The following is a 6,323-nucleotide window of genomic DNA, read 5'->3' on the forward strand; positions in this document are numbered from 1 at the left end:
TCAACATAATAAAAAAACTATTTATGATAAACATACAGCCAGAATAAGACTAAATGGGGAAAAATTTGAAGCTTTTCAACTAAATTGAGACAAGACAAAGGTGTCCACTGTCCCCACTTTTATTTAATATAGTACTGAAAGTCTTCTCTATAGCAATAAGGCAAGAGATACTCATAAAAAGGATACAAATTGGAAAGGAAGAGATCAAATTATCATTACTTACAGATATGATTTTATACATAAAGGACCCTAAAGACTCTACCAGCAAACTGTTAGAGCTGCTGAACAGTTTTAGCAACATAGCAGGATACAAAATTAACACATATTTCAGGCACTTTGAATAGCTACTATTGAAAATATATATGAGCCGGGCATGGTGGTGCATGCCTTTGATCCCAACACTTGGGAGGCAGAGGTAGGAGGATTTCCAGGAGTTCGAGGCCACCCTGAGACAACATAGTGAATTCCAGGACAACCTGAAGAAGAGTGAGACCCTATCTTGAAAAACAAACCAAAAATAAATAAGTAAATAAAACCACCAAACAAAAAAAAAAGCAAAATAAACACAGAGAAATCAGTAGGTTTCCTATATGCTAACAACAAACACATGGAGGATGAAATCAGGTAGTCTCTCCCATTCACAAGTGCCTCAAAATAAATAAGAAAAAAAAAGAAAAATGTTCCTTGTAATAAACCTAACCAAGGCAGTGAAGGATCTTTACAATGAGAACTTTTAAACATTCAAGCAAGAAATTGCAGAAGATACAAGGAAATTGAAAGACATCCCAAAAGCAATCTAGACATCTAATGTAATGCCCATTAAAATCCCAATGGCACTCTTCACAGAAATTTAAAAAAAAATTCTAATATTCATTTGGAAGCACAAAGCAACCTTGAATAGCCAAAACAATCTTGATGAACAAACTACAGCTAGTGGTATCACCATACCCAATATTAAGCTATGTTACAAAGCCATATTAACAAAAACAGCATGGTACTGGCACAAAGTCAGACTCATAGATCAATGGAACAGAATAGATGACCCAGATGTTAATCCAGGCAGGTACTGCCATGTGATTTTTGACAAAAATAGCAAAAATAGTTATTGGAGAAAAGAGAGCCTCTTCTACAAGTGGTGCTGGGAAAACTCAACTTCTATATGTAGAAGAATGAAAATAGATCCTTGTCTTTCTCCATGCACAAGAATCAAGTCCAAATGGATCAGGGACCTTAATATCTGACTTGAAACTCTGAAACTGACAGAGAAAAAGGTAAGGGAAACCCTTCAACATACTGGCATAGGCAATGACTTTCTGAATATAACCCACTTGCTTAGGAAATAAAACCACTGATCAACCACTGGGATCTCATGAAATTACAAAGCTTTTGTACAGTAAAGGATACTGTGAATAGAGCAAAGAAACAACTTACAGAATGGGAGTAAGTCTTTGCCAGACACATTTCTGACAGAGGATTAATATGCAGAATATACAAAGAACTCAAAAAGCAAACAATATCACACAACCCAATTAAAAAGTGAGCTATGGAACTAAATACAGAGTTCTCAAAAGAAGAAATACAGCTGCCATATAAACATTTTAAAAAGTATTCCACATCCTTAGCCATCAGGGAAATGCAAATTAAAACTACTTTGAGATTTCATCTCTCTCCTGTCAGAATGGCTACCATCAAGAAAACAAATGACAATAAATTTTGGCAAAGATGCAGAAAAAACAGAACCCTTCTACACTGTTGGTGGGAATGTATTCTAGTACAGCCATTGTGGAACAGTGTAAAGGTTCTTGAGACAGCTAAAAATAGATTTACCATATTATCCAGCTATAGCACTCCTAGGCATATATCCCAATGACTCTTCTCACTACCTTAGAGATACTTGCACAACCATGTTTATTGCTGCTCTATTCACAATAGCTAGGAAATGGAACCAGCCTAGACATCCTTCAACAGATGAATGGTTAATAAAGATGTGGTACATTTACACAACAGAATTCTAGCCAGCAGGAAAGAAAAATAAAATTATGAAATTTGCAGGAAAATGGATGGATCTGGAAAGGATTATACTAAGTGAGTTAACCCAGGCCCAGAAACCAAACATCACATGTTCTCTCTCATATGTGCATCCTAGCTACAAATGTGTAGACTTGTGTGTGAGCTGGAACAAAAAATTGGTAGCAGAAGCCAGTAAGATAGAAAAAGGCTGCAAGGGAGGCATGTGAGGGAAAGACTTAAAGGTATTGTATATATGTAAGTAGAAGAACAGGTAACAGGAAGTAGAATGGCCTAAGTGAGGCTAGGGGAAGAGATTGAGTAAAAGAAGTTGGGGGACAGAGTCAACCAAAATTCAAGATATTCTGAATAAGACATATAAAATCCTACTTTTTTGATATTTGTTTGGATAATGGCACATCCAGAAGCTATAGATTATTACTAGAAAATTTTCAGTTCCAGAAATGGGATACCTTCCAGTGAGTTGCTAGCCAGGGAGGTCTCTATTGTCTCTAAAACATTACAGGCTATTGCCAAGACCTTTGGTTTCCCATAAGAAACAGATGGTAAGACCCTATTGCTGAAGACTTCACATGCCTGGGAATCAAGGTCACTGAGAAATAAAGCTGGAGCTGAGCTGAAAACCTCTTCCTTGTAGACCAGCTGACTGAAAGCTGGAAAGAGCTATACTGCATGCAGCCCTATGGGAGACAGAAGTCATCAGCGGTGAAAACAATGGAGACCGGAAGCCTCAATTTTGGCCAGCCATGCCAAATGTCTGAATGGGTGCAATAGTGGCATGTCTGTTTTAGGGGATACCAACTGCTCTCTAATTGGACTGGAGGTCTTCTCTATGGGATGGGAGGAAATACTTGATACTGAAAACCTAATCACAAGCCTATGGCAGGGGGACCATGAGTCTTAGGGGTATAAAGCCTGCTTTTGTCTGGTTAAATACATATATTATTGTATTAGTCAGGGTTCTCTAGAGGAACAGAACTGATAGAATGAATTATATTAAAAGGGAATTTATTGGATTATTTTATGACAGTCCAACAATAGCAGATTACAGGCCTGTGAGTCAGGGAACCTGGTAACTGCTCAGTCCATGGGGCTTGGTGCCTCAGCAGTCCCAATTAGGCACTGAAAGCCTGGAGGTGTCCTTGAGAGATGCTACTCTTCAGTTCATGCTGGTCTTTGGTCCACACTGGAAAGCAGCGACTTCCTACCAAGATGGCAACCGCCTAGCTGCCCTGCAAATCCCAGGGAAGAAAAGGCAAGAAATTAAGGGTTTTCTGGGTCTTCTTGTCAGTGGGGGGCTCATAAGGAGAGAAATCAGGGAATCACGGATCCCCTCATGGGCGGGTAGACTACTCATTTCACCAAATAGCTGTTGCACACTGGAAAGCAGCAAAACAGCAAACCACAAGTAACAAGAATCACTGGCAGTCAGGTGGGGGTGGGGAGAAGAATACCTTTCTTCCCAGAGCTTCTTTTGATAAAGCTCCCTTCCCACCCAGAGGGGCTGCCCACTCTGGAGGAAGGGCTCACCATGAGGGAAGGATTCATCTTTTACTTAATCCTTCCTGAAAGCTACCTCAGAGACCCACTTATGAGGAATGTCTGTGGATTCCTAAACAGATCAAGTTGACACAAACTTAGCCATCACAATTATGCTCGCCAAACTGCCCAGTATACATTACACTTAATGTCCATATTCATGTATTAATGCTACTCTCACTTTTGGCTAGAGAAACGTCTCTTTTCAGATTGTGATGACCACTGAGATGACCCAAAAGGCAGCACAGTGCTGAGAATAAGTGATGGAGGAGTGTCCAGCACTGAAACATCTCTATCATATTCTCCAAGGCTCAGGGTTTATTGCAGAAGAGGTGGAGGAAAGAATGTAAGAACCAAAGAAAGGGTATGATTCCTTACAATGCCACACAGAAATTGGCCTTAATATACACTACTTCACAGTAGCTAGCAAGATCCTCATAATAGGAGAAAAAGACTAATAGAGAAAGGGAAGAGATATGATAGAGAGTGGAGTTGCGAAGGGAAAAGTGGGGGGAAGGGAGGGAATTATCATTGTTTATTGTCTGTAAGTACAGAAGTCAATAATAAAATTGTATACATTAAAAATAAAACAAAACAAAAATGTGAGAAATATGGCCAGATAAATAAACTCTTCTCAATGAAATTTATAAAATATAGTTGAGGATAAGACTATCAGTCCATGTAAGAAAAACTCAGCAGATACTGCACCCAGCTTGTCATGAGGTCCTAAATCTGAGAAATTTTCAATATTGAGCAGTACCTCAGCCCTGGTATTTACTTTTGGAACACAGGCTAGATCAGGACCTTGGGAAAAGTGGTTGAGTGTGGAATATGGAGAAGCATCTAGATGAGAGTGACAACCCCAGGATCCACACACTGAGGAGATAGCAGTAGCTTTGCACTAAGGGAGAGTGATGCTGAGAGAGTCTCAATGTCACATCCCAGCCAAAGCAGGGAGAAACTATATCACTCACAGAAGGCTTATGACAAAACTTGATTTCCCCGACAAATAAAACTGAGGGAAAAACACAAGCGAAGGCCACAAGTACCTTTTGCAACTAGTTATTTCTATATTCATATAATCAACCAGCATAGTTGTTTGTATAATCAGATTTTCCCCAAATATAAATGCAAATAAAGACAGCCTACCAGGAGAACTAACAAAATAAAACAGGCAGACAAAAACAGTGGAAAAAGAGGAGGGGAACTACAAACTGGAGGATATATAGATTTCAACAGACATAAAAAACACAACAAAAACTCAAAAATAGGAGGCAGAATTCTACTACAATGTCCCTAGGAACTTACAACTTCTCAGTGCCCAGAAATAATGATGAACTAGTAGAAATTTCATTTAAAAATTTCATTCTTATTTTAAAAAATGATCAGTGGTCAAACAAAGGATTCAAGTAAATAAATAATTTAATTAAAAATATAAACCAAAAAACATACAAAGTCAATTCAAGACTTAAACAAGAGCAATCACTAAAGTGGGTGAAATACTTAATAAGAAAAAGTTTAAGGCATGGAAGAAAACTTTAGCAAGGAAAATGAGAACCAAACAGAAATCCTGGAGATGAAAGAATCAAACATAAAACATAATAGAAAGTGGCATCAGCAGTTGAGACCAAACAGAAGAAAAAAATATAGGGCTGGAGGACCAGATAAAGAAAATTACACACACACACACACACACACACACACACACACACACACAAACAGAAAAACAATAATCATGGCCAAAATTTTCAAGAAGTTTGAGATGTGTTCAAGAGACCAAACCTAATAATTTGTGGAATAGAAATAGCTGGGGATAAGTCAAATGAATTAAACAATCTACTCAATGAAATTATACGCAAGAATTTCCTAAACTAAGAGAAGGAAATAGGCATACAAACAAAAAAATATATATTTAGAATGTCAAATAGACATGACCAAAGAAGAATGTCTCCATAACAAATCATAGTGAAGATGTCAAGAATACAAAGCAGAGAAACAGTGCTAAAAGCTTTCAGACAAAAATGACAACTCACATATGAAGGCCAAAAATCAGATTTCTTGTCAGCAACTCTACATGACCAAGAAGCTTGGAATAATATAATGCAAGCCATGAAGTTGAACAGTTGCCAACCAGGATTGTTATTCCCAACGCAGTTGTCTCATAACATTGATAGAAAATATTCATTGCAAACAAATATTGAAAAATAAGCACAATTAAGGCAAATTATGAGAACTAAGCCAATACTAGAGAAAAATTTAAAATACTATATGCACATGAAAAGAGATAATTTCAAGCCTGAGAATTCAGGAAAGAATACATTTAATGATAAATTTAGAACACAGGACAATCAAGAAGGGATCAATCATGTCTAGCACAGCAAATCACAAACATCCAGTACCAGAAGAAACAAACGAAGCAGCCCAAACCACAGCCAACAAAATTATCTGTAACAGCAAACCCTTCTCACTTCTCAATAACCTTAAAGCACATAGCTTTGACTCAAAGATGTAGACTGACTTTGATAGTTAAGTTTTATGTCAACTTGATCTGTTCATGAGTCCAGAGACATTCCTCATAAGTGGGTCTGTGAGGTTGCTTCCAGGAAGGCTTAAGTAAAGGAGAAATCCTTCTCCCAGGGTGAGCCCTTCCCCCAGAGAACATTATCTAAGGAAACTCTGGGAAGGGAAGTAACCCCTCCTGCCACCTGGCTGCTGGTGCTGCTGCTGCTTCCCAGTGTGCATTGAAGACTAGCACA

The sequence above is a fragment of the Jaculus jaculus genome, chromosome 2 (genome assembly GCF_020740685.1).
Source record: "Jaculus jaculus isolate mJacJac1 chromosome 2, mJacJac1.mat.Y.cur, whole genome shotgun sequence".
Taxonomy (NCBI): Eukaryota; Metazoa; Chordata; class Mammalia; order Rodentia; family Dipodidae; genus Jaculus; species Jaculus jaculus.